Source organism: Meleagris gallopavo, chromosome 11 (assembly GCF_905368555.1).
Source record: "Meleagris gallopavo chromosome 11, MGAL_WU_HG_1.1, whole genome shotgun sequence".
In the NCBI taxonomy this organism is placed as follows: Eukaryota; Metazoa; Chordata; class Aves; order Galliformes; family Phasianidae; genus Meleagris; species Meleagris gallopavo.
The window spans coordinates 3,374,887-3,402,565 of record NC_139414.1 but is presented as its reverse complement, the minus strand read 5'-3'; the positions used below and the strand labels follow the sequence as shown (position 1 = coordinate 3,402,565).

The 27,679-nt window shown below is 47.3% G+C and overlaps 1 long non-coding RNA gene across 1 annotated transcript in view; it reads left to right on the top strand.

Annotated features, from left to right (window-relative positions):
• The first annotated feature begins 1,386 nt into the window (after positions 1 to 1,386).
• LOC146543605 (uncharacterized) overlaps positions 1,387 to 27,679 on the top strand; it is a 105,782-nt gene continuing 79,489 nt past the window's right edge. The window contains exons 1-2 of the long non-coding RNA XR_014885499.1: positions 1,387 to 1,470; positions 15,779 to 15,922. This is a non-coding gene — a long non-coding RNA (uncharacterized LOC146543605). The remainder of the gene's footprint in view (positions 1,471 to 15,778; positions 15,923 to 27,679) is intronic.

The window sequence follows — 27,679 nt, the reverse complement described above, 5'->3', positions numbered from 1 at the left end:
TACTCCAAATTAATAGAAAGGAGAGGTGTGGAGCGTTGTTTGCTTCTCATTGTTAGGTTTAGCTTGTATGGAATAAGGCAAGAGAGGGCAGGGCAGCCAAAAATACAACAAGTTCCATTGAACAACCTCTTCTGCCTCTGCTTCGAGAAGATAGACATTTTTCACTGATGTCCTTGAGCCATAAGGAAAGGTTCAAGCCTGAGCCATTCAGTGTTTCCCCTGCTTCGGTCCATGCCTCTCTGCTGCAACAATGGGAATCCTCACATGATGCGTCTAGGTGAACTCCCTTCCCAAAACCCAGTGCAAGCAGAACCTTGGAACAGCTGCTTTTGTGGGAGTGGGGCATCTTGCTGTCCCTTGCATGCTCACAATGCAGTATGGATCAGGAGGAAACCTCCTAATGCCTTTTGTCTCTGGCAGTAGAGCTTGCCAGAAAGCGTTGGCTTTCTTTCTCTCTCACCAAAACAAAACAACCCTGTGAGGTTATTAGTGCTATATTTTAAGAGAAACAGAAATGAAAAGGGTTTTGGTGGAGCTACGCTGTCAAAAAAAAAAAATCGTGCTGCTCTGGGGAGGTTTCCACTTGCTTGTGTTATTTTTCAGGGTGGATGCCTTGCAAGATTTGTGCAAATTCTGATTTCTTGGAGTAGTCTCACCCACATGAATTCTATCCGCTTTGTATAAAAGGGGATGAGTCTATCAGCAGGGCATTTGTGAGGAAAGGTATACGCTCTGTTTGGGTTGCCTTAGAGTCTATTATAAACATCTAAGCCCCAAGGAGCTCAGGATCAAACGCTGCTTTTTGAAACGGGGAATTAAACCTACAATTAAAAAAAGAAGGGAAGGAAAATAAGTCTTCCCTGTTAATAACGCCTGCCTACCAGTTCTGTGCACATCACCAGAGCTGCTGGGGAAGAACTGGAGGCAGGATTTCATCCCTGTGAGTTGCATGTGCTGATTAAAGGCAGCATCTGAGCCCTGCTGCGGTGTCAGCTGGGAGCTGTCTCTCCCAGCAGCACAGATGCACAGGACAGCCCAGCTAACGCAGCATGGAGAGGTTGGATTTTTGTGATGATGAAAGCATTTGGTTGTGTTTATGTTTGCACAGGTTAGTACAAAGCCTATGCTGTCCTGAATCAGCAGCGAGGGATCATCTGCATTTCTAATTGAGGTGGCTTTGATTGCCTTCAGGCCCTATCAGTGATTGCTTTCTGGGAGCTGCTGTGTTTGCAGAAGCTGCCCTGGACGAGTCAGTGTGCTGGGGGGCTGGGGTTTGGCCTTCACTGTGTCGAGCAGGTAACCCACAGCTCAGCAAACCTCACCCTGCTCCCGGCCTCACTGCGTGACCCTGCACAGTGCTTTGTTTGCTGTTTTGCTTTTGCTTGCAGTTTCCAGGGATGCTTTCACTCAGGCTGCAGGCAGCAGAGGCATGAAGGAGCCCTGGCCTCTGGGGTGCCCAGGGCTCAGCAGGTGAGTGTGTGTATGTGAACAAGATCCAGGCTCAAGTCCTGCTTCTCCCACTGGCTGGGATTCTTTTTCCCTTTTTTTTTTTTTTTTTTTTGAGGGAGTATTCCCATCCTGACTGTCTGTGCTCCTGGTTCAGAGATGGGCCATTTGGGGAGCTGAGCCCTGCTGATAAAACCTGGCCTTAGTTTCTCTGCAGCTGTGCTCTGTGGCAGAGCAGTGCTTTGGGGGCATTTTCCAGGGCTTCTGGAGTGCTGCAAGAGAAAGGAAACAAAAAGGGTGAGTTGGGGTTGCACCAAGTCATCTACTCCAGCAGGCAGGTGGCTTCCTCTTAACCCTCAGTGGGGCAAAGCAGAGGGAACCAGTCAAAAGAAATGGGTCAATCAGTGGACATCCCAGTGGTCCCCTTGACTGATAAGGGGCAGTGCATGCTTGTTGCTAAGGTGTTTCTGGGAGGGCTGAGCAGCTGCAATTCCCCTGTTGGCAATAGATGCAGAGTCCTGCCCGTACCTCTGGTGCATGGGTGATGATGAGGTCTGCGTCACACTGCGCACAGCAGGGGCAGGACGTGGGAGGAGAAGCCCGTGGCTTGTCTGGTACTCGTGGGCCTCAGGAGTGGATCCAGAAAGGATCAAAGCTGGAGCACAGAATGAATGACAGGCAGCGTTCGATCGAGGCGCCTGATGCTGGTTGTCTTTATGTGGCATTTGAGACGGTGTGGGCAGTTTGCTCAATTTTTCTCTGTCGACGCTCTTTGTTTGGAAGGTTGTAGACACATGTCAGCGGTGATGGATAGATTTGTTTGACTTCCTGTCAAATCAATGATTACTCATAGAAATCTCTTTTATTAGTTTATCATAGGAAGTTCTATGTCATTTATCCCAGAGGAGGCTTGGCTTGCTAGTGCCAGTGAGCAGCGCTGCTGAGAGTTATTGCTGAGCTTTATTGGGCTGCTGCTGCTGTTTAATTTCTGATATGGTATTTTTCTCTTGGTTTTACACCGGGAAAGGCTTGCTCTTCTTTTTGCTTGGATTGCAAACAGGCTGTTGTGGCTTTCCTTCCCGTGCCAGCCTGGCTCTTTGGAAATACGCAGGGATGTGCCTGCAGTACCCAGGTTTATCCTCACCCCTTGCTGGGTCGTGCCTTGGCATTTCTGAGCTACCAAAGGTCTCCATTTCTCTGGCATCATAGGAGTTGGAACTAATGGGTATGAATCAGAGGAAGAGGAGGTTGATGAGTTGGATGGAAAAGTCATGGTCATGTTTTTCCATATCTTCTGCTCTTACTTCTCTCTATGCTCAGAGAGGAGGTGGAGCTCCCCATCCCCAATGTTTTTGGGGTGGCTTCACTGCCTGCTGCATCACAGCTCTGTCAGTCACCCTGCAGAGATGAGTCACAGAATGAAGCCCCTTTGTTAACCCCTTAATGGCTGTCTATGAGGGTGGATGGTGATAGGACAAGGGGGAATGGTTTTAAGCTAAGACAGGGGAGGTTTAGGTTGGATATCAAGAGGAAATTCTTCACCCAGAGGGTGGTGAGGCACTGGAACAGGTTGCCCAAGGAGGCTGTGGATGCCCCATCCCTGGAGGCATTCGAGGCCAGGCTGGATGTGGCTCTGGGCAGCCTGGTCTGCTGGTTGGTGACCCTGCACATAGTAGGAGGGTTGAAACAAGATGATCACCATGGTCCCACTCAACTCAGGTCATTCTATGCTTCATGTGGATCTCCATGTGCAGAGGCTGGAGAACAGCTTGTGGGGCAATCTTGAGTGTAGCAATGTCACTGGTAAATGTTACCTAACATTTCTTCTAAGTCTTAAATATGGGCAGAGAGATGTACTCTTCAGGTGCAGCTTGTGCTGCAATACAAATAACTGGGGCTTCAGCTCTTTGTCTGAATTCGGGGAGTCACTTCCCATTAATCCAAACTATATTTTTGCCATTGACATTTTAAGAGATCTGAGGAAGAATGGCTTAGGATCATTGTGAAAGGAAAAATGCTTTCAAATAAGTTTCAAAACTAATCTTCAAAAGACTTTTTCCTAAAATCTCAGTTTGATTAAATGAATCACCTGTGCTGTTCTGTTATCGAGTTTTCTCACTTGTAAAAGAAATCAGTAGAAACTTGAGTTTATTTTCAGCCTGCTTTGTCCTGAAGGAGTTGTCCCTGGGCTGAGCTGCTGCAGCCTTTTGCACCCTCCTCAGTGGCTGAGCACATCCAGAGCTTGAGTCTGCCAAGCTAACAATGTTGACCTCCAATATTGAGCAGGATAGACTTATGTTTTCAGGTCAAGAGATCCTTGGCTCGGTTCCTGCAGATAAGCCAAGCAAGGAGATGACTGCATGAGAGCAGAGCTTCACTTTCTGAACACACAGAAATCATTTCAACCATCAGTGAAGCGAAACCACTGGGGGAATTGAGGTGGGTGTGGTGCTGCTTCACAGAAATACAATGACTTCACACAAGTTGTTGATGCTGATGTAGCCTCCTTCTGCCTGGAGGCTTCAGCAAGTTTGAGAGAAGTTCTTTCCCTGTTACTCCAAGTGCTCTGTAGTCAGGCCGGACCATGCTTCAATGTGCTGGCCTTTATCTTTCATGAGGAGAGAAATATCTGCAATTTTTTTTCCCCATGAAATGTAGTTGGATGGTAGGGAAAACATCACTGCTATGGAGCCAGAAGGGGACTCTGAGCCCTACTTTGGTTTGGAGCTGAATGGAACAGTTTGTCTTTGCAAAAGGATGTTTGCTCCTGGAGGCTGGAGCACCACAGCCAAGTGGATACTTCACCAAATGCTTCTTGTGAGCCCCTCAGCAGGAACGGATGTGGTCCCACATCCTGCCTGTGTCCTGGTTGTCTGTCAACCTTGAGCTCTGCACAGAATTCTTTGAGGGATAATAACACCCAGCTGCTATGCTGTGTCACAGTGGTGTCCAGGCTTGGAGTAATTCTCTGCTTCTATGAAAACAAGCTGTGGGGAGAGAAAGGGAGTTGCTGAAGTTTTCAGTGCAAAGATAAAAGACTTTTTTAGATCAAAGATGGTGGAGGAGAGGTGTGCGCTTCCTGAAAGCAAATAGTAAACCAAACAACCAGTCTCCAAATGATAGACTTGGATTTCTCTATCTCACTGAGCCGAGGGCATATCATATCCCTCCATCAGCAGCTAATCACTGGCTCAGAAATAGTATCCTGGCAAGAGACGGCAACTGCCTCCCTTCTGATGGGTTGATAGAACTCTGCATGGGAAGAAAGCAATAGCCTGTCGCCCTTCCCACTGAAGGAATCCTTTCCTTCTCTGATGGGGAGTATTACCAGAGAGAGAAATCGATCTGCACTGCTATCAGACTTTTCTAGCCGGTAGTTAATGGGACTTAACGTCTGATTTGATTCTCAGGTAGTTCACAAATTAGTGGGAAGTGTAGGGTGTAGGAAGGAATGGAGGGGTGGAGGAACCCTCAGGAGAGGTTTGAGGTGCTTCCCAGCCCAGGGGCTCCATTACTCCACCAGCATGTCATGCAGAATGCAGTGATTGTTCCAAACAGAAGTGATTTAACCTTGAAGGAGAGAAACATAACCAAACAGCAGCAGTGGAACAATAAAGAAATTCCATCTCTGATCTCTTGTGACCCACGTTCTGCTCAAATGGCTCAGATGTCACCGATACATTATTTTCATGAGTGACTGTAAGTGCATTATGCATGAGTGTGTGGCCACTGGTGAATAAACTGAGAATTCTTCAAGGGAGCATATATAATCTATTTGATTTCATAGAGCTGGACTGTGCTTGTATTTTTTTCTTCTTTTCAAGGATTGTTGCTGCTCAGCAGAAGAGTGTGACTGTGCCTGTAAGGGTTTGGCACAGGAAGGGATTTGTCATGCAATCCCCCGTGGGTATGAATTGTTGCAGCCCCAAGCAAGAGGCGTTGTGCTTTAGCTTGGGTGGTGATAATATGTCCAGATGCCTGTGCTGGGTTTTTGCCTGGGACAGAAGTTCAGAGGAACCTGGAGCATGTGTGGCTCCAGCTGAGGGTAGAGCAGGGACTGCTGGCAGTCCTACCTGGCCACTCATAGCTCTTTGGAGATGCACACCTCCTCTTGTCCTCACAGAACTGCCCTGTTTGAGAGCCAGCATCCCACTCTGGTAGTGAGTGCCCATCCCTCCTGCCCTCTGCTTCTGTGGATGCAATTGATTGCTGCATCTGTCATTATAAATTAAAATATCCATCTTGTAGTAGAGGAATGGCTCCCAGTGCTCAGGCTGTGTCTGAAGAGCTGTAGATGGTCCCTGAGCAGGGACCTAGCCTGTGGTAGGCAGGGATGTTAATAGAACCGTAGAATTTGAGTTGGAAGAAACCTTTTAAAAGGCCATCTAGTCCAACTTTCCTGCCCTGAATAGGGAGACCTACAGCTCCATCAGGTGCTCAGAGCCCTATCCAGCCTGACCTTGGGTGTCTCCAGGGATGGGGCGTCCAACACCTCTCTGGGAAACCTGTGCCATTGCCTCACTGCCCTTATTGTAATAAATTTCTTCCTTATATTCAATTAAATCTCCCCTCTTTTAGTTTGAAACCATTTCCCCTGGTCCTTTCACAACAAACCCAGCTAAGGAGCCTGTCCCCTCCTTTCGTAGAGCCCCCTCGTTAGGGTGCTGTGATGACACATTAGCTGCACTGCCTGCTCATGCTCTGAGAGCCAGTGAAGACTGCACTGATCTTGCAAAGCTTCTCTCTTTATTGGTCTTCCCTAATACTTGGTTGTTGTTGCTCTGTGCAAAATTAGTGGCTCTTTCACCCTTCTCTTTCCAGACTATGAGCACAGGATCACTGGCTGTGCTTTTGCAGGGACCAGCACACAGCTCCTCCTGTGTCCCTGGGAGCTGGGCTGCAGTGTTACTGCCCTGTGGGAGCTCCAGGCTGTGATAATAAGCAGCAGCTTCCACCAAATGGAAGCCTGTTTGTTCATTAGATGAAACAATGCAGTGCAGGGAAAGGGATTTTAAAACAACAAAAAGCCCACAGCATATTTTACCTCATCTAATCTTACAAGCTGTGTTGGATAGGCTTTTCTTTTCCCTTATAGCTTATATTCTCCTCGCAGAGCTCAAATTCCCCTCCTGGGCTTTGCTCTACTCTTCCTGCTCCCTGCAGTGCTTGGTGCTCCCTTGCAGCATCCAGACAGTGCCGAGGGTGCCAACAAGTCCTGTCACATAGCTCAGTGCTGGGTACAGATCCCACAAACCACGCAGTGCATCAGTATTGCTGCTACTCGTACCCCAAAGGGCTGTTTTTCCCCCCAGGAATTTAATTAGGCTGCCTGCAGTCAGAAGGGCATGGCACGGCAGCAGCTAATGAAAATCAGCTCTGCTGCAGCCGTTTCAAGGAGCTTTGTCTCTGGGGCCTTAGAGCTGCCTTACACTGTGAGGGCAGCTCATTTCCAGGGTGTTGTTACGAGAGATTTGTGCTGAAAGTTCAGCTCTGCTGTCAGTGTTGTAGAGGTGTAAGGGTTGTGTTAGTGCAAAAACTTATCCCGTGCCTTTGGGGTACAAACAGCCCGTGGTTGACTCAAGTCATTAGCTGGCAGCAGCAGCCTAGGGGCAGGTGGAAGAAAAAGATGGAGATGTTAGAAAGGAATGTTTCAGTGCTGGTGGTCATCATTTTATTGGCCAGTTGTGCAGGGAAGTCCAAGGGATGCACACAGCTGATACGTGGGATGCTGTGGGGCTCCCACCTTGATTCTGTTCCTCTAGAAGCAGAGATGAGGGACGTGTATGCTTCAATATTCAATCCCTTCCATCAGCTTGGGGTTCCACTGATTCATCTTCTGCTCGTGAGGCCAGAAGGAAATGAGCAGTGCTGCTTCCCAGCTGAAAAAAAATGTTGCTCTGACATCCCCAAGCTTGGTAGCTTGGCTGCACTGATGCTGCATCTGAAAAGAAATAGAAGGAACTGGGGGAATTATGCTGTAGTCATGTAGAATATTTGCAAAACCAAAACGTCACACGTCATCCTGATGTCTGAAAGTGCGAAGTTTTGGTGCCAAACGTTATCAGCTTGTGTTTGCTGTCCCCCCAGTGGTTGTATGCTTAAACAAAGCACTGGGATTTGTTGGCTTGTGCCAAGGCAGGGCTCTGTAAGAGGAGCTGGGTGACAGGTCCACCATTCAGTCAATGATCCAGAGCCAGGCCATCGCTAGCTGGTAGAAGCCAGAATGACAAGGGAAATAAGCACAGTGCGATTTTTCAGCAGTTCCTGCCCTTTCACAGCAATTTTGTCAATTTCAGGGCTTTTTATGTTTGTATTATGGGATAGAAGCACAACACATTCACTCAGAGGGTGGTGAGGCACTGGAACAGGTTGCCCAAGGAGGTTGTGGATGCCCCATCCCTGGAGGCATTCAAGGCCAGGCTGGATGTGGCTCTGGGCAGCCTGGGCTGCTGGTGACCCTGCACACAGCAGGGGGTTGAAATGAGTTGTCATTGTGGTCCTTTTCAACCCAGGCCATTCTATGAGATCACGCCTATGAGGTCACACCAATTGAGGCAGGATCCTGGGCCATTTGGCATCTGTAAATGGGAGTCTGATAGATGTGAAGTGTGCTCTTCCCCTCCCCAAGATTGTGGGATTATCTGGAGCAATGAGCTGGGGATGTCCCAGTATCAGTACTGGGAACAAACTCACCCCCAGCACGTGTGCGGAGCAGCAGGCAGAGCTCTGACTGACCTCAAACTGCTCACTCCATCTCTTTTCTTTTTCGGCTTTTGTCATATCCATCCTCCTGTGCGTGCTCTGGGGCAGGAATGTTCTCTTATTATGTATGTGCATGCAAAATGATGAGTCTTTGATCTCAGCGCCTACAATCCTCTATTACAGCCGAAAGAGTATTTAACGACAATACCAGGAATCCGATTAATAATTTTAAACTAGTATGCGTGCAAGCTTCTCTGAGACACATCCAGCCCCTGCCTGCATCCTAAGACAATGCATTTGCCCTGGGTATACTGTGCTATTCCTCACTTTGCCCATTGAGCCAGCACCCGGAGCGCTGCTTTCTTCCCTAGTATTTCTAGCAGATGTTGCCTGGGCTCAAGGGTGTTACCTGTGCAGCCCCAGTGCCTGCTGAGGTGCTGGTGGAGCCCAGAGGCATATGCCTGGTTTGCTTTGTGAAGGGAATCATCCCCCACCTTGTACTGCTGATGTTATAAGGGAGCCTGACACAGCTCATTTTCGCGCTGTGCCTTTGTCTTTTAATTTTGGAGGATGTACTTTCCCTGACAGAATTTCCAATTCAGTTCATTTTCTGTCTCTGTAGTGGGAGGGGAGAAAAAGAGGTGGTTGGAAGGGGGGTTTGCTGCATGTATTATTAATTGTCCTCATTTCAAGACAGCATACTCTTTCTCTGCCTGAGATTCCTATTTTCTCATAACTAATATTGGCTGCGGATTTGGAAGAGGTTTGGCGTAATGGAACAATGCAGATTTCTTTGTGATTGTGGTCTTTTTGAAGTTAGCAAATAAGTTCTTTCCGTTTATCTGCCGCTCACCAGCCCGGTGCCACTCATCACTCAATTGAGCTGCGTGTTGCAGAGCAGTTGATTAATGAAGTTACACGCGTTTCCCGGGCTGCTTAGAACATCACTCAGAAGATGCTGTGTCAGAACCTGTCCACAAGACATCATTAAATCTGCAGGAGCAGGAAGATGCTCTCACACACAGATGAGCAGGGGTGGGTCATTTCCCAGCCCCGTTGATCCTGTTACAGAGCAAATGTGGCCGTAGGTAATAAAATCACTTTGTGTTGGGGCTGTGTGCTGCTGCATGATGATTTTCAAGGCTGTCAGCTCTCCTTCCTGCAGAGCCTTGGGTCCCAGGTGGGACGAGTGTTGTGATTTCAGCCCAGCTCCTGATCGACGCTGTCTCAGAGCGGGATAAAAACGCATTTTCGACTCAGCGGAACACGATTTGGGTTTCTGTTGTTAAAGCTGCTGAGATAGATGAAGCACTTCAGCCCAAAGCAGCAGTCCTAGGGTCAGACCAAGCAGACTGCTTCCATCTGAGCCACACCTGAACGAGGGAGACAACTCATTTCCAGTAGAAATAACTAACCCGTTAATGAATCTCAGACAGGAGCAGTGGGAGATTGCTCTGTGCTCAATGCACGAGTTTGGTTCCTGCTTTTCCTCTCCCCCCGCAGCAATTCTCATCTCTTCTCGTGGCTCTTGTCAAGGCATTTGTGCTCACAGCGAGGTTTGGATGCTAGCTGCTGAGTGCTGCTCCTGCGGGGCAAGGCTCATGTCCACACTGCCCACAGCTCTGCTGCATCTCGCTTCATTCAGGCTTCCCTGCGAAGACACCAAGCCTTCCATCACCCTAAATCCCCGTGTCCAAATCTCATTGCTCGTTCTGCTACTTAGCCCTGACATGAGAGCAGCCCGGACAGCCTCTCCATGGGGAGCAGCTCTGCCCAGTCCTTGCTCGCATAATTTCCCCTAACTTTTATTTCTTTGGCTTTCCTGGAGCTGTCAACATGGGATTGTCCTCTGCCTTGTCTCTTCCCCCAATTAGTCCATTGCAGATCGTCTCCCCTCCCAACCCCCCACAGACAGTGTTGTCTCTGCAGCATGCCTGGAGCCACAGCAGGACCCAGCCATGCTCTTGCTACAAAGGCAAACATCTAAAGGCAACCAGAGCACGTCCAAGAGGATTTGTGGTGCTTCCAGCCTCCCTCTGTTATTGACTCCTCCTTTCAAGTGTGGCCAGGGCTTTATCTGTTGATAATAGGGAGAATTAATAATTTCCTTTAAAAAAAAAAAAAAAAAACAACAACAAAACAGCTGCTTTAAACGACTCTATTTTTTAAATATATTTTTTAACATAAAAAGGCAAGTAAAAGACATAACAAAGTTGTTAAAAGTTCAAAAGGAAAGCTAATCCCTGTAATGTGGACTAATCAACTTTTATCCAGACAATCCCCTTGTATCTCTCCAGCCTTAGTGTGGTTATGGATTCCCATAGGCGAGCGCAGGGCTTTAACTCCTTCAGAGCTGCCTTGAAGCCTGTAGTTACTGCAGTGATGCTGCTGTGCTATCATGCTGCAGTTCTCTGTCCTGTTCTTGGATCTGGAATTCAAAGGTGCCTGTGCTTCCCAGACTGAGCTTATTGCAGTAGATGTGGAACAACAAAGTCCTTTTCCCTCGGAGGGTTGCACCGTGGAGATCTTTAGTGGAGCTGCTCCAGCTTTGGTTGCATTCTTTGCCCATGTCTGCCTCCAGCCTCTGTGGACCTGTCTATGTGCCATCTTGTAGGAGGACAGACCTGCTCCCTCAGCCAGAAGTGTTCTCTTTCCTTTGGCAAAGGTGATGCTATTCAAAGAGTTCATCTTCGAACAAGTAAACCCCGGTCATGCCCTGCATTAGTTAAAGCTCAGTGTTTGTTGGGCTTAAGCCTGGGGCACTAAGTAGGTTGTGCTGCTTTGACTTCAAAAACCAAGACAGGAGAAGATCATGGGATTTTTTTTTTAAATTTCAAATCAGTCTCGGGTCTTATAGAAGTAGGTATTCAGTGGGTTTTGCAAGAGATTCTTTGCTGCTTTCAATACTGTATTAATATCTCTGGATCATTTGTGTGTTGGAATGAGACTTCTGCAGCTGCAGAGCTAAAAATGGGAGATGGTGATGGTCTTTTTTGGAAGGCAGAGGCAATGCAGAATGGCTCAGCTGCAGAGACAGATGTATTTGCTCTCATAAAATCACTGCCAGAGGTAGACAAATAGCCACACTCTTTCACGCCTGTTAACAGTTACTCTAGTAAAGTCTTCTGCTTCTTTTTCATTTTGGGAAGTAGGATATAATTCTTCATGGAATTTCAGCCATCCAGTTTTCACTGGCAATGACAGCCCCTGTTCTTGTTGTGTTTTGTGTGCTCTTAAGGGTTAGCTGGCCTTGTGTGATCCACGTAGAATTATGCAAGGTGCACGTTGCCCTTAGCCCCAGTAAGAAGGGTTTCCCCCTCCTCAAATCCAGCAGCTGGGGCCCAATGGGAGAGTGGGAGGAGAGGGGACAAGGGCTGCCTCACAGCAGGGCACATGGGTTGACCTTCCCCACTTTGTAGCTGTCCAAGCATTGAACCCCTATAGATTTCCTGGTTGTTTCTCCAAACGCTGATAAAAAAGCAATCAGCAGTCAAGCAGCTTCCCTTGAAAGCTGGTGCGCACTGGGGAGAAAACAGCATTCTCAATGAAATGTTTAGGTTTAAAGAACAGAACTTAAAAAAAAAAAACAACAACAAGATTTGTCTAATTTAGTGTTTACATAAATAATTTGGATCTGGCTTCAAAAGCACTCAAAATATTTATGATTATTTTTTCAATAGGCAGATTGTATTCCCAAAATAGTGTCAGGGTTTTTAAACCTCCTCTTTGAAGATGTTTGGGCATTTTCTGAATTGAGTTCCAATGCCTGAAGTGATTTAGAGGTTACCAGGTTAATTAAACACCGGAGCAAGCCACCGAGGTGTGAGCTGGGTCTTCCATCGCTTGGCATCAGAGAGGCAAGCTGGGATGTGGTGTGGGAATCCTGCGCTGCCCTCCCCAGAATCAGGCAGGTTACTGCACTGGGCACTCCTTGCTGTGCAGTTTATTCTCTCTGGACCTATTGATTATCTCTCCTGCCCTGCACAGATTCCTCTCTTGTGTCCAGTTGCACACAAGGTGTCCATCCCCTGGGATGCAAAGCGATGGGTGCTTGGGGTGATCCAGCCCATGGGCACCTGCCCCCATGCATATCCTCCATCTCAAAGCCACAGTGGATCTCTTAATTTATTCCTGGATGTGAATGACTCAAATCTGCCACATCTATCATTGTATCTCCTTAACTAAATGGATTAATTTTTTTTTTTTTTTGTCCTCTTCACAGGCTTAATTAGCAATCTGCAACACAAATTAAATCACTATCAACTAATTCCAACTATCCCTTCAGAGATAGCCATTAGCTAGCTAAATAATCTGGTTAGCATTGAAATGAGCCCGCGTTCTACCCTGGAAACAACTGTGATTTCACAAAGCTGCTTTTATATATATATATATATATATATACACACACATACATTTCCTCCCTCCGATGCTGATCCTGCTTTGTTCCTTCCTAATGAGGGCAGCAGTCACTTGTGCTTGGAGTGTGCTCAGTTGCAGGCATTTGAGCAGGGCTTAGGAATTTTTCTCTTTGTTGCTGTGTTTAGCTGACCCACAGAGAGGGCTGCCATCCTGCCAGTAGTAGGGAAGCCCAAAATCAATGAATTTTAAAATGGATGTGCTCCTTTCTGAATGGAGGTGGTCAGGCTTTGCTATCCAAAGTCAATGCATTTGGCTTCTGAAATGCTATAGGCCATAAAAGCAGGAGCTCACTGATGCCCTGGCATCGCAGCCCACTGACCATCTGGTTTCATGAGCTGTCCCCATGAAACATTCTGGTTTGACAAGTTGTCATTTCCCAATTACGGACTAATCTGAGTGCACGGTTCCTTTCGTCCATCTGTAGGTAAACACAGCAATGTCTAGGGGATCCACAGAAGGCAGCCTCTTACACACACTGATGTCCTGGCTCAAATGCACAACCAAGCCTGCAGCATCTCTTGTGGACATTGGGAACGCTGGGTAGGCCTGTGCTCCTTCAGGCAGACAGCCAAAACCTCATGGACTCCATTCCACCAGTTATTTGCTGCCTTGTCTCTTCCCTGAGCAGCACCACCAGCAAAAGCTGGAGATAAGAGTATGGTTTTGGGCTGGCACCATTTTATAGGGCTTGGATGAGAACAGGACGGTCTGAGGAAAGCTCTGGGGCAGTTCTGTCCACAGAATTGATCAGAACTCTGGAAACTAGAGTGCACTGAGGTTCCCACTGAGGCATTTTCCAGCATCTTTGCTTAGGTTGTTTTCGAGCAACTTCTGTTTTGTTGTCGTGTGAAACACAAGGGCATGGTGACTTTCTTCTTCCTGCTCCAAATCCTCCTGGTCATGAGTCTGTCTCCACTCGTGCTGCAATCAGAATGCAAACTGTTTGGATGCGGATATTAAATGTATGTAGGTCGTAATCTCCAGGGTACTTATACTTGCAATAATGGTAATAAGCAACCAACAATAAATTTTCGCTACGCTCCTCCTCCCCAGCTCTCCTGGCTCCTGCAAAAGGAATAGAAAGAGGAGAATGATGATGAGGAATAGGAGTGGTCTCAAGTGCCCAGTTTTGAGTGTGAATTCATTCAAAAGATTCAGGTTCGTAGGGCGCAGATGAAGAAAAATTGATCCAAAAAGCACTGCTGCTTTTTGACAGCACTAGAAATGTCTGCCTGTCGACTGGAGGGCAGCTTTACTACCACCAAGTATCAAGTTGCTTAACTACTTCCATGTTGGTGATTGTACAGGCTGTTTTGGGTTTTGGAAGTGGTTAGGTTGGAGCAGTATTTTCTTCTGTACTGAAGAAATGCAAATCCCTACCCTGCTATAAATACTTTCTGACTAGACATGCAGTTTCTAGTGGACACTGCTGCTTCTTGTCTCGTGTAGTTCGCATTGGAGGAGCAATAAAGGGAGAGGATAGCTGCTTGTGCTGTATGGTTGTGTCCAGGAAAAGTCCAAGTCATTACGTCTGGTTTCCCATGTGCATTGTATGAAGTACTGGATTCAAGTTTCCTTTTTCTTTTTACTCCTAGAATTTAAATATGGAAATGTAATTCAGGTAGCGGTGAACAGTAAATCCTCAAAGGTTTGTGTCTTTGAATAATGGGGTATAAGGGAAAGCTGGTGGGACTGGGGACTTTCCTCTCCATCCCCAGCTGTACCATCACCGTACCCGCCTCTCTCTGGCACTCTGGAACCCCTCAGCCTCTGCTTCTTTCCCTTTCAGAGCTAAATTGCAGGTGAATTTTTAGTTGTTTAATCCTTTACACCCCTGGCTGCTGCAGTGTACTTTGTTAAGAGGTGACTGTGCCGGATTTGAAGTCATTTGCATTCAGAAATGAATCATAGAATCATAGAATGACTTGAGTTGGAAGGGACCCCAAGGATCATCAAGTTCCAACCCCCCTGCCACAGGCAGGGCCACCAACCTCCAGTTCTGTACGAGACCAGGCTGCTCAGGCCTCCATCCAATGATTGGAAGATGGGGCCAAGCCAGCTGCTCCATTTTAGCGGCAGTGGGAATGCCATCTGTGGTCTGCAGGCAAACTGCTGAGCTCAGATGGCTGGGGAGCAAAGCCCAGCACCTTTCCTTGCAATAAGCCCAATTCCAAACCTCGTTCCTATATGTAACTGCAGTTTCTTAGTCCAAAGTGGGGAGAGTGCATGAGTAGCTCTTGGGGAATCCAAGTGGCTTCGGGAGAGCCCTTTTACTTCTTTGTGTGTTGTTCTGTCTGCATCGCCTGTATGGAAAATGATGCTGGTTGCCTTTGTGTGTGATCTGGAAACCACAGGGCAGAGGGCACAGAAAGTGTTGTTCATGGTCTTGCTTTTGCCTCCACTCCAAGTCCTCCTATTTCTCCTTATGTAGTGGGCAGAGCGCTCACCAGGTGGTTGTATGAAGGACTGGAAGCAAAAACTGCTTAGACCACGTAAACTGGGAATAGGTGAGGCAGAATCCACTGCTAATGGTCTCTTTGCATATTTCTGAAATTCTGTATGTTATCTCTTCACATCATCCTGTGCAGGAGAGACCTCATGGGTGATAAAGACAAGGCCCTGGTAGAGAAGAGGGGAAGAAACAAAGAAGAATGTCCTTACCTGAATAAATGAATTACTGGCACAGATTAGGATGCAGCTGAGGGTTAAACCTCAAAGAGTAAAGATGAGTGATCCATTCTCCATGTGGCAGGAGGTGAAGAGCAGGGTATCCAGAAGACCCAACTTGGACCAGGCTTTTAAACATATAACCCAGCACAGAAGGGGGGGAAAGGTATAAAAAGTGACAGCCACCCACAGCTGTTTGGTGAAATCTAGCACAGGCTCTGAAAAGCTGGGAATAGCTCTATCCAGGCAGGTGAACAAGCAAGGCAATGGCAGATGAAATTAAATGTTGACAAATGCAAGTTAATGTGCATTGGAAGGCATAATATGACCTACTCATACACATTGCTGCATTTTAAATTAACTGTAACCACTCAGGGAAAAGACCTAGAGGTTATTGTGAACAGCTCAATAAAAACATCTGTTAAATGAACAGAAGCAGTCAGAAAAGCAAACAAAACACTGGGCTGTACAAGAGAGATTTTATATTATCATTTATATTATGATAATACATCAGGACACTGAAAACTGCTTTCTGTTGTGCCAGGCTCTGTGCGAGCAGAGAGTGAAAAGGCATCAGAGTGTGACCAGACACCGATGGACAGGGAGATTCCTGGAGCAGAGGTTTGCCTTCAAGCAAGCAGAACTGTGTGATGTGCAAGACTTCTGGCTCTGCAAGCAGCTCACCAAGGTATGCATGGCTGAGTGCAACCAGGGCTTGGGCAGAGCTTGTTAGCTCCAGGTCCTGGGGTGGGCTTGCATGCTTGTGGGTAGGGCACGATAGGCAGCATTTCCCATTACAGCCTGGGAGCAGGGCTCAGCACCTCCAGCACAGATCTTGTTTACTGTTTGCTCGTCGTATCCAGCATATCCTTGTCTCAAAAGAGAATAATGTGCATCTTCCTTCACTCCTTTCTCTACCAAAAGCACAGCTGGCAAAGCTTCCCTGAAGCAGCCTGCCACTGAAGCTGTGCAAAAGCTCCTCCTTGTGCTCTCAGGCTCTGGCTGTTGCAGTGGATGGTTTAGGTGGTCAGTACTGCTGCCCTGATAGCAACCACTGCAGCAGCACAGGGTGGGTTCATTGCATGCTCCAAGTAGCCATTGGTATGCAAACGGTACCACGAGTTCAGCATTTATCCTTAATAGCAAGCAAATTCAGAGTTATACCTGTTGTGCTCTGCCTATGGCTTTATTATAAAACATTGCTCTTGATTTGATGACTTTGTTTAAATTCGCCCTGAGCCATGTTGTGAGCTTAGCTTCCACTTTAAAATTAGCATAGATTTTTATATACGTTATAAATATTTAACCCCCTGACTGACACGAGCACCCACCCTCTTGCCTTTGCAATGTAAAGGAAACCTTATGGAGTGTGCACCTACATCAGTATTCCCCCGTTCAGAGCAGCCTCTCAGACTTGAGACTGAAGGGATGAATAAAATCAAACTTACTGATTATCATTTAGGCTGAATTTACTTTCTGCACTGGGAGGAAGGAGCTCTATTAATCAGCTTCATTTCCTGGCTCAGATGGAGAGTGCTCCTGTGTACCTCTCAGAAACTCAGCGATAAATACGTATAAATATATATAAATACACAAATATAGATATATAGATGTTAAAGTAGCATTTAAATTTTTCTGTCATTTACTCCATCACTACTGTGGTAGGCGATATAAAAAACCCTCAAGGTTAATTTTTTCAAATTTCATTTTCTCATTCCTTGCTAATTTTCAAATACCTGGACCCATAGAGAAACTGGGTTATTAAGTGTGGAATTAAATTAGAATTTCAGGCTTGCACAGAAACAACAACCAATGGAAATTTACTGAGAGGTTAAAGGAGAGGACAAGAGGCAAACTGGGAAAAATCCTTTTAAAATCTAAGTATAGTATATGTTGCCTCTTGCACTTTAATGCACATAAATTAAGACGATAATTCCAGCAGCTGAAGGCTCTAGTTTAACACTTATGGTTTATGGTGGCCCTTGAGTCCCTCTATGGAACTGCAACTTCATTATGTACAGCTGAGGAGACATTATTCCTTACATTATCTACTGTGCTAACACAGTTACCGCCGATGCTCTAGTGCTATTTGGATTTTCAAACGTAATGGGCAGATATGTACTGCAACCATTTATGTGGCTTTTCTGCCAATTTGTGGCTGAAATGACTTTTTCTTTGTTGAGAGACGGGTATTCAGTGCTTCTAATTCCTGCATTTCTGAGTTAAGTCAGCATTCCTACACAGAGGGGTGCTGCAGGCTGCTCCCCTTAGGGGCTGGGTGCCCACCAGCTGGCTCCTGGGGGGACACAAGGAGGCACGGTGTTATATATTGTATATTATATATATGAGTGTTTGAGAATCTGTTTCCCAGTAGGTGCTTTTTTTGGCTTTTGTGATTCCACTTTCTCCTTTTTTCCTCCGCCTTTTGTTTACAAGATGAAAGTCTCCACGGGGAAGAGCTTTTGTTTATGTCTCTTCCGAGAAGGCTTAAATGTTTGGGTTAAATAAATAGGTTCCTGTACTTTCATTTAGGGGAAATTTTAGGTCAGAAGGAGGCCAGGGAGCACGTGTTTATTGGAGACAGCATCTCATATCCTTAGCAGCAGCAAGTACTTCTGGTAGGTCCTGGTAGGCACTCAGCAGAGCATATCACGGTGGTTTGGTTCTATAGGGGCTGGTCACTCTTCCTTTTTGGAAGCTCATTTACATTAAGCAGACAGTTAATAACCTGCTTCCCTAAAACTGCATGAAGCTGAGGTCTGGACTAAGTGTTCTGAGGTGTGTTACGACATTTGGGATTGCAGAGTAGAGATGGAAAGGAGAGCTGGGGCCAAGCTGACATGGGCACGGCTGAGGTCATACCTACAGCCCACGCCCCCCATAGGGACCACCTATGCCTGAAAACAGTGCAGGTGTGGAATTTCTGCAAGCCCTCAGCTCTGCAGGATCCTTAGGAGATAGCTTTTCTTTTGCTTTCAGTTCTTCTACTCGACCAGAGGGAGCTGCAGAGTGGCTGCTCCCCGTGCTTTTTCTCCCTACCTTGAAATGTTTGTTTGCTTTCCGAGCCCCAGCTGTTGGAGTCACGGGATCACACAAGAACATCAGGTCTCCTCTCTTAAACAAACAAACACAGCAGACTTTACCAGAGCGAAACATGAAAGTGCAAATCCCAGCAGCTAAAAACCCTCTGGAAGACAAAAGCTGCAACACTTATTAATTTGTTGAATAACCTGTTGGGGCCTGACTTGATTTTCAAATAAATGGAATTAGAATATCAATAGCAGAATGCCTGGTTCTTAAAATATTCAAAAGCGGCTTCCTTTCATGTTGCGTCTTTCATGAAAACTGCATCATAAGGTGATTTGCAACTCTAAATAATAAATAATAACAGACATACACACACATAGAAATTAACAGCTGCGACCGTGGGAGAAGAAGATATATTTTCGGATGAGATGTAGAAAGAAATGGGGAGTCAATGAGGCAGAGAGATACAAGAGAGGTTGGATCTGGGTCAACTGTTTAATTTTGACCTTGGTTATTATTAGTCATTGGAGATAAAACATAGCTAGTGCCACTGGAGTGTTCTCCATGTTGGCTGAATTACAGGACCAGGGAATTGTGGAGGGAGATGGGAAGCCAGGCAGGGTGTGAGCAGGTTGAGCAGAAGCCTTGCTGCTTGCACGGGAGCCTCCTGCTTGCCATTCTGCAAGTGCACACTCGTGCAGACACCTGGCAAACTCCAAAGATAGAAGCTAACGCTTAAGTCAGAAAGCACTCCAAAAGCTGCAGAAAACTGGATTGATGATGAAGGCACTTCCAGATCCCTCGTGCACACCTTCACCTGGGGACAGGAGAAGGAAATCTGCTTTCCAGACACTTCCCATGTAGCCAGAGCTGCTTTCCTCATTTCTTTTCTACTTTTGCTTCGCTACGTCTGGTGCTGAATGCCATGCCCTTGGTTTGTGCCTGGATGGACTTCAGTCCTCCTGTTTCTTGCTAGGAAATTCCCAACACTAAACGGGTATATGAGCCTTTGAGACCCCTTTCAGCCTTTTGTCTTTTGTGTACGTGGGGTGGGAGAACAATCTGTCCCATACCAGCCTTGCAACACGCAGGTTGGCTTTTCCTGGTGCTTAACTTGATACATAAGGTCAGCTGCAGCAGCTTTATAGCACTATACGAGCAGCAGTTTCATGGGAAGTTAAGATGAATTATGAATAAAGGAGGTGTCCTGTACGTGGTGAGCTCCAAAACCTTCACAAGGCAGCAGTTTTATCCTTTATTTCTCATTTGTACATGGGGAACATCAGCTATTCCCTACTCTCTGAGGGGTCTTGGGGCTGTATATTAAGAGAAAGTGAGGCCTGTACCCATCTTAAAGTGGGTACTGGAGAAGCACTGTAAGTACTGTAAAAGAGAGATTTATTTACTTTGTTTTAATAGTAAACCATCTTATAAACCTGGCAGAACTCAGACCCACTTCTGGCTGGGTACATCCTCACAAAGTTCAGCCCTGCTGTCATCTTTGGAGGAAAACCTGGTGAACTTGAAGACAAAGATTCCATCCAGGAGTTTCTGACATCCTTGTTCTTTTGACCTTGGCCTTAAACCTTTCAGATTTGGCTTTTGGCTCTTCAGGCAGGAATACTCCTGGCCACAAACATCCCCATTGCTGCTTTTCTGGCAGGTTGGCATTACTGCAGCAGGTTTCTCATCCCCAGGACCCACCAGATCCAGGAGTGCAATCACAGCCCCACCAGACCATTCCGTGCCAGCCAGTTGTTACCTTTATATCTTCAAAGACCTGGGATCTGCTTTACCAAGAGAATTGCCATTTGTGAGCACAAGGAATGCACATGAATTAACATTTCTAAGCATAGAGAATACTTAGAAAGGGAACAAAATACCAAACCAGAATATTGCCCACAAATCTTCATCATGCATTATCCTATTTTCAGAAGTTTATCCTGTTATCTACTTAGTGAGAGTATTATGCCGTGTAAATGTGCTTCTTAGCAATTGCTTGCAGCATTTAAGTCTTTAGATGTGTTCTATGCTTGAAGAATTGCCGTTTCTGTTCTAACACCATGCTAATTCTCTGCAGAAATTGTCCCTGTGGTGTACAGATAGGCCCATTCATTATGCCCCTCGGAAGTAAAGGATCAGGATGGGTGCAGTGTTGCAGCCCCAGCACTTATTGACTACAGCTGTGCTCACAGAGCCTGATTGGTGCATCTGCTTCTCCTTGGGGTCTGGGAGGGGACGGATCCTGGCTTCATCCCTTCTGGTCACTCAGGTACATTGCATGCACCTGAGCTCCCCTGGGTTGGCCCTGCCTTCCACCAGGTGCCCAGTCACTGCTTCAGGCCATGACTTAGCATTTCTGCTACGCAAGGGACGGGCAAAACTTCCCCTGGAACCAAGACCTGGTTGTAGGCAGCAGCTCAGAAACTCACCAGATGGAAGTCTTGACATCCTATGATACCTTCCACTCATGCTAGCGAGCACTTCAATGCTTTGCTTTTACTTTTGGTTTTAGAGGTGACGCCTTTCACACGTGGGAGGATGGCACAGACCTGCTGGTACCCTCATGGAGTCCAGTGCCATTTCTACTGGTCCCAGTGGGTGTCATGGTGCTGGAGCCAAGCAAATTGGAGGCAGTCCTGGCTTCAGCATGACCCCTACCCATGTGCAGAGCAGTTTGCAGGCCAGCACTTGACAGGACTGCCAATGAGGCACGGCTGTCTGTGTGCAGAAGGGCTGTAGGATCAGGTTCCTGGTGGGGAAATTTCTTCCTTTTTTTTTTTCTTTCTTTTTTTTTTTTTTTTCCAATCTTCAAAATTTCTTCAAACAAATGCTTTACTGTGAACATGAGTATCCCTAAGACAGAGCTCCAGAGCGAGCCAACAGCACCATGCTGCCCAAACTTCTATGCAGTGCATAGAGTGATGGAAAAGGACTCTAGCAGGAAAATGATTTAATTAGCAAGCATCTGAAGACCTTTGCTAGTGGCTTTCACCAGTTCTGCTTTTCAGTGGGACAGTTACCATGAAGCATCCTGTCCCTGCTCTGAGCTGCTCTGCACAGCTGAGTAATCTGGTTCTGCTCAGAGCTTGGGCTTCTCCACCTTTATTTCCCTGCCCTGTCTCCTTTCCCATCTCTGGGAGCTTTGAGTTTCCACCCCCGCCTCACAGCTCGGGTAATTCCCTGCAAAGGGATTACATTTTCAGCGTGTTCACAGCCGTGTGTTTGCTCAGAGCAAGTGCCTCCTGCGACTGCCCAATTGTGGAGTTTCACTCGAGTGGAACAAGCAATAAGAGAAATATGCAGCTCTCCCTGCCTTCATTGGGCTTCTTAGGTGGCAAGGAGCAAACGGCGTGCCTCCCTCCTGCAAAGCGCTTTACTGGGACCTGTGGCTCTGGGATTGGAGCTAGGCGAGAGTTTTGCACGGCATCAAATGCAGATAAATAATCCTCTTTGACCCTTTGAACTTGGCTTTGCTCCTGCGCTGCTGTGAGTGCTGGAGGCTGAAGCTCTGTGCCAAAGGCTGGAGGCAGTTGCAGGATCCTGACATCAGGAAGGTGTGCAGAGGGAGGGATTGTGTCCCACATCCAGGGGAGCATCAGCCTGCAAGACAGGGCGGTTTGGTACAGCATAGTCCAACTGTCTTCTGCTTTGTGTTTTATTTCTGAAGGAAAAAGCCCAGTGCTGGCTGGGATGAGGAGAGGAGGGAAAAGCTGCCCTGATGTGCAGCCCTGGCATGCAGCGGCCGAGATCTCTGGGTCAGCTCCATCCCTCCATAAGGAACATGACCCCCACCGCAGCACTTTCAGCAGCTCTGTTTGCTTCAAAGGAAAACACAAATAACACAAGTGAGACAGCGGTGTTGTTCCTTCGAATTGTTGTTTGGTGCCCTTGGGCTCCACCAGGCTGGCTGGGGTGGGAGGGAAGGGAGGGCAGCCTGCGCAAGCTGCATTCCAGTGATAGTGCTTTAATTTCTTCCTCTGCCGTGCCAGGTTTACACTTTAACATAGTTTAATTTTGAAGTCTCCTCTTTTATTTTTTTTTTTCCTTTTTTTTCTTTGCAAGGTGAATGTCGAGCAGTAATGTAATGAAAAGTTGACAGGCACAGATCTTTTTTAATAACTCTTATGTTGTGTAGCTTAAATTGGTTTAACTATAGCTGAGCTGAATAATAAGCAGAAGGAATTCATCTGGTGAACCATGAATTTTTAAATCTCCTGTGGGAAGGGTTCAGTAGCTCTGCCTCCATCCCAAAGGGGAGGAACGTGGCTCACGCTCTGCTATACTCACCATGGGAGAGTTGGGATGAGTGTGAGAGACCAGGATGGCTGAGGGAGTGGAGATGCAGGGCTAAGCTGGAGGCAGGCAAGCGACATGGGATGCTCAGGAGCACTTTGGGGACGTGTGTGAGCAAAGCTGCTGGGATTGAGGTGCTGCAGACCCCAGTGGTGAGAAGGAGCCTTCTGTATGAAGGCTGCAGCTTAGCAGCTGTACGTCCTGGGCTGAGGGCTGGGAAATGGCTTCTCCTTGCTCAGTGGAGCACAGACAAATCCCCCATGGCACAAAACGTTTCAGGCTATAGTGAAAAGCCAGTCATACAAGACGAAAGCTCTTCCCGTGTTCTGTCTCGGTGCTTCCTTTATTTTTTCGTTTTCTCAGTGATAATACCATTCATCTTTCTTTCAGTCTTGTTTTTTTTAGGGTGCTTTTGTTGTTTTTCTCCATTTTTGCCTCTTCTTCCAGTCGTTTTGTTTGCATTTACTTTGTTCTCTCTCTCTGTCATCGTGGCAGCCGCAGCGCAATGAATCATCCTTCTGACCCTCTGCTACAAACAGCAAAATGGACCGGAGGCTTCATCCCTCTGGAGGGTTAGGAGTAGAAAATGCAGAGCTGGGAGGGACAGGTCTCTGCTCTGGGACATCCCAGTGCTGCTCCATGTGACTCCCACTCAGGGACATCCCTGCTTTCCAGGCTGGCACGCAGAACAGCTCGTGCTGAACTCCAAAGAGAAGCTGCTCCTGAGATAAAAGGCACGGGAAGGTTGTCACATCAGGCACTTACAGTGTGTCACTTTAGGGACATGCTGTGACATCTGCGCAGCTGCTTTCTTGCACAGCTTCTCATAGCATGGTCACACACAGGTTGCTCATTCTAACTGCTGCCTCGCTTGCTGCTTGCAGTGGGAGCTGCGTAGGGACGTTCATCTCACTGCCTGCCTTTGTAAAATACAGCTTTGATTAGAGGGAGATTTATTTTTTTTTTTTTGCCTTGTGAAATTGTCTTGATGTCAAAAAAGCCATTAATAGAAGGCATTTAGAATGGAAGTTCATGCTTTTTAACATTAACATTTTACGTTGGCTCCTGAGCCGAAGAGTTGATCTGTCTCTGAATTGGAAAGAATTGCACATTAAAAAGTTTGAAACCGAGGGCTGATCTGAAGCTGAGACCTTTCGTTTGACCCAAAGCAGTGTGTTCACCCTGGGCTCATTCAGAAAACATCTGGCATTGTGCTTTTGCTCATTCCTTTCAGACTGAAAGGATGAGATGGTGACCTTTGGTTCTCCATCCTTCAGAAGCACTGTCCTCAAAGCCTCAAAGCGCTCTGTGCAGTGTAGGTGGGGATGGCTGCTGCCCCGTGTTGTATCCCAGAGGGTTCTCCTGCAGGTCGGTGGTCACAGCCCATGGCAGAGCACACAGCAGGGGCTGCAGGACGGAGAAGAGGAGCCTTGTGCAAATACAGGGAGATGGGGATGGCGAGCCTTGCATCTTTTGTGATGCAGAAGCGCATCCATGTGCAAGCACAGGTGACTTCAGCCAGAGGTTGCTGAGGGATTTAACTTGCCATATTGAAGTCAGCAGGATGCTAAGTGCTCTAGAATTGATTGGATGGAGGGTTTGGAGCACAGCGAGTCCAGTTGTTAGCTTCCATCTCCCTGTGCCTCAGTTTCTCGCTGTTGCATGGTCGTGCAGGGTGATATTGTGCTGAGAAATGAATCATCAGTGAAGCCTTCACCTTGGTTAGAAGCTGCAAGCCAGGTTCGCGAGGAAATGAGCACTTTTCTGTTTGACACGGGATTTGGATGTTGTGTACTAAATAATAATTAGGGTCATAAAAGTCTGCAGTGAACAATTATCCATTCAGCGAACAAGGCAGGTGTTTTGGGGGAAAAATAGGAGGCAATTGGGTAATTAGGCTGTACCAGAGCATGTGAGCACAAGTGGGCCTAATAAAATGTGCACAGGCAATTTTAAATCTGGCAAGTCCTTCCCTCTAAGCACCCGACTCAGAACCTGTGTTACTTTTCAGCATCATTTCTGATGGAACACCGCATTCTGATTGCAAACGTTCCCATCCACAATTGCAGGGTGCTCTCTGCCCAAAGCTTGGGCATTGCAGCAGTCCTAGGTGTGGAAGAAACAGCAGGAGAGGTGTTTGGATGGAGTGGGGAGGGGGAATGGCTGTTGCATAGGGCTGGTTGGGCAAGGGCAACAGCATCGCTAATCCACCCTCCTCCTGCAACCCCCAGCTTTTTGCTGAGCAGAAAGCAGCAGCAGGGGGGGATCTGCTTGCCACTCTGCAGGTGGAGCAGCAAGGCTGAGCAGGGAGCCCTGACCATGCACAGCAGTGAGTGCCCTGTGCTAGTCCCCTGCTCCAAAGGAGCCCAGCACCCACCTGCTGCAGGACTGGCATGAGTGGGAGCTGCATGCGGTGCCCAGTGCTGGCACGTGCCCCAGCAGCAACAGCCTGGCTCTCTCAGCAGGTGAAAATGTTTCATCTCCAATAACCACTTGTCTCATTATCCAGCTGCGCTAGTTTTGCACTATCTGGTTACCGCCTGGCTTGGAGACACCTGTTCTGTGTCCAGGCATTTTAGAGAAAAACTCTCCAAAGCTGTCAACAGACAGAGAAGGGCTGCTTGTTTCCATGGGAACGTGCTCCCCGAGCCCTGCATGCAAGGAGCACTGCGGAATGCTGGACACTGCTGGGAGAGCCAGGATTGATCCTGAGCATCACTGCGAGGTGCAGTGCCTGCAGGAAGGATGGGAAGGGGACAGGATGGGGAGCATAGCATCATGTCCCTGCCAAGGGGTGCCTGGGTGCCTGCACCGCTGTTAAAGTCACTGGATAAGGGTGTGTTGGCTGTGGGTTATACCTCCCTGCTTGGGGAAGAAGGAGTGCTCAGCTCTGGAAGACTCCTAGTTGATTCCTGGCCCAGAAAGCCAACCATACCCTGGGCTGCATCCAAAGCAGCACAGCCAGCAGGTCGGGGAGGTGATCCTGCCCCTCTGCTCTGAACCAGTGAGACCTCATCTGGAACTGCATCCAGATGTGGAGTCCGTGAAAGCAACCTGTTAATACCTAGAGGGGGGCTGTAAGAACAGACAGACTCTTTATTGGGGTCTGTTGCAGTGGGATAAGGGGAAATAAGGGGCTTCAAACTAGAAGAGGGGATAGTTAGATTGGATATAAGGAAAATGTCTTAAACAATAAGGGTAGTGAAGGATAATGAAGCACTAGAACAGGTTGCCCTGAGTGATCCATCCCTGGATACACCCAAGGTCAGGCTGGATGGGACTCTGAGCACCTGATGGAGCTGTGGGTGTCCCTGTTCATTGCAGGGAATTGGACCAGAATGGCCTTTGAAGATTGCTCCCAACTCCAACGTCTAAGATTCTATGAGAGATCTTATGCTAACATGTCTGCTTCTTCCTTACCGTGTCCTCTAACAGAGGATTGTGTGCACTCTGTTACAATTGCAAAACAGAGCAGAGCCTCTTCCAAACCTTTGTTAGTGGGCTCTGAGTCCTAACTGGAGGATAGCAAAGCCAAACTGCTGGCTGCAATGGGCAGCCTTGCAGTTAGAACTGCCTTGGTGTTGTAAATGGGTTTATGGAAAGCAGCTTACGTGATGCCAGTTCTCAAAAGGGCTCTGTTGAGATCCAGGTAATTACAGACTGGGATAACTGGAGAAGAGAAAGAATAGGATCAAGAGGAACATGGTTAAGCAGGACTACAGGCCCTCCTGAAAGGGCAGGCGTCGAGCTTTGCAAATCTCTTTAGAAATCTTTAAAGGCATCAGGGAGCGTGCAGACAAGGTAAATCCAGTTGATAAAATACCCTTAGGTTTCTGGAAGGCTTTTGATCAGCTCTCTCAGGGAAGGACCTGAAGGAAACTAAGGCACTGTGGACTAAGAGGAAAGGTCATGCAATGATAACTGCTTAGAGGCAGGGACCCAATGGGGAGAGGGTGCTCAGGTCTGCGGGAGGGAGGCCAGTGATGCTCTATGGGAGTGGTGCAAGCCACTGCCCTGCTCAGAGTGTTCATAAATGACCAGGAAGAGGAGCTGAGTGAGCTTGAAGACTGATGATGATAGGAGACTAAGCGGCTAGGCAATAAACAGCGGGTGAAATTCAGTGCAGATAAATGGGAAGTGATGCACATGGAGAAAGACAGTTGTCGCTTTACATGCAAAATGATGAGTTCTGAGCTGGGATCTCATTCCTCAGCAAAGCTCAGAAGCTGTCATAAATTATTCTGTGGAAATGGCTTCGCAGATCCAAGTGACTGCTAAAATGTGGGAAAGGATCTGAGAGCAAAGCAGAGAGCGTGGCTGCATCTCATGTGCTGAGTACTATACCTCATCTCAGAAGGACTGGAAATGAACCTGTGGACAGGTCTCAAGCCACACAACCCTCCTTTGGGTGACAGGAGGTTTGGAGCTAGGAGATGCTGTTTCAGCATGAGAACTGGGGGGCATCAACCAGATCTAGCAGATGGCTGAATTGAATGCAAGGAGATATTTCCCAGGTAGTTTGTAGCTACCTGGGAAGTCACCAAGGTCAAACAACATCAGTGGAGAGAAACCCATCAGGGGGATCCCACTAAGTACCTCTAGTGGCCCAGATGGTGGAAACATGGATGGTCCTGAAGAATTCTCATCACACTGTTATGTTCAGAGTGCCTTCAGGCTCTGGATGAATCTCTCACCTGTTGCAATGCGGCCATTCTTCTGCAAATGGTGGGAAAGAACTGAGTCAGACACATTGCTTTCAATTCTCTTGGTTTCTGTTTCATACTGCGGTGTCTGGTTGTTAACCTAAAAATTGCATAGGCTTCACGTATCACTTTGTTCTTATCTGTTTGTTATCTGGGAGTTCACGGCCCTTTAAAGGCTTGAGAAAACAGCTTCCCCTCTGCCTGAGCCTCCTGGTTTTCCTAAGTGAGATGAGACCACGTGCAAAGGCATCAGCCCTCTCTGCAGCAATGAGAACAGCGCAGTGTCAAGCAGGGAGAGAAGGAAACCACTCCTGGGAGCGCTTGTCACTTCTGGCTGTTATTTCAGGTGTCTCAGACTCCTGTCATGGAGTTTCAAGAGTGGATTGCTCTGTTTGTCTGAAGTTCTAGAGTGAGGAAAA